Source organism: Penaeus chinensis, chromosome 5, assembly GCF_019202785.1.
Source record: "Penaeus chinensis breed Huanghai No. 1 chromosome 5, ASM1920278v2, whole genome shotgun sequence".
Lineage (NCBI taxonomy): Eukaryota > Metazoa > Arthropoda > Malacostraca > Decapoda > Penaeidae > Penaeus > Penaeus chinensis.
The window spans coordinates 13,802,808-13,803,886 of record NC_061823.1 but is presented as its reverse complement, the minus strand read 5'-3'; positions in this window follow the sequence as shown (position 1 = coordinate 13,803,886).

The window sequence follows — 1,079 nt, the reverse complement described above, 5'->3', positions numbered from 1 at the left end:
GAGATGGTCGAAGTGAGGGTGAGGTTGGGGGTTGGGGAATAATCTTCAAGTTACCCCCTCAGAAGGTCCAGAAGAAGACTTGTAAAGGGGAGAGGGGGAGGGGGGAAGGGGATCAGACAGGGGAGAGGGTAAAAGTGGGGGGAGGGAGGGAAGGGGGCAGAGCGTGGAGGTGAGGACGGGAGGGGAAAGATATTTTCGATATCCATGTGATATATGAGGCGATAGGTATGTAGTCATGTGGCGGAGGGGTTGCAGAAGGGGTGGGGGGGAGGGAGATACGAGGACGCTGAATATGTGGTAAGGGAGAGGTGAGGGAGGGCGTCGGAGGGAGGAAAAAGATCACCCTCAGGAATGTTTTTTCCTCGGAAGGTTCAGGCGAAGTCACAAAGGACGGGGTGTTGAGGGCTGATTGGGAGGGGGGGGGGGGGCGTTGGAGAAGGAGAGGGATGCTCGGCGGGGAGGGAAAGGGGGAGAAGAGGGAGGAGGGGAGTTGAGGGACAAGAGAGAGGAAGGGGGTTAGGAGAGAAGAGGAAGGAGGGAGTTGGAGGAGAAGAGAGAGGAGGGGAGACGATTGCTTGGGGAGAGGGGGGGAGGGTGTTGGGGTCGGAGAGGGTTGACTGGGGGGTAGGGGTCGAGAGAGAAGAGGAAGGGGGTGTTGAGGGGGAGGGGGAGAAGAGGGAGGACGGCTGATTTGGGGAGAGGGAGAAAAAAAAGGGAGTGTTGGGTTGGAGGGGGTTGCTTGGGGCGATGGGGAGGGGGTGAAGAGGAAGGAGGGGGGCTGGGGGAGGAGAAGAGGGGAGAGGAGAGAAGGAGGTATGTGGTTGGGGAGAAAAAGGGAAAGGGCAGAGGAGACGATACGGAGAAGCAAAAATGAAGAATGGAGAGGAGGAGGAGGAGGAGGAGGAGGGAGGAGAGCGAGAAGAAGGAGAAGAAGGAAATGGAGCGGAGAGGAGGGAAAGAATGAGATGTAGAGAAGGAGGAGGGAGGGAAGAGAAGAGAAGAAGAAAGAGGGGAGTGGGAGAAAAGAAGACAGAGAAGTAGGGAAGGAAACGAAGAAAAGGAGGAGGGAGGGAAGCGCA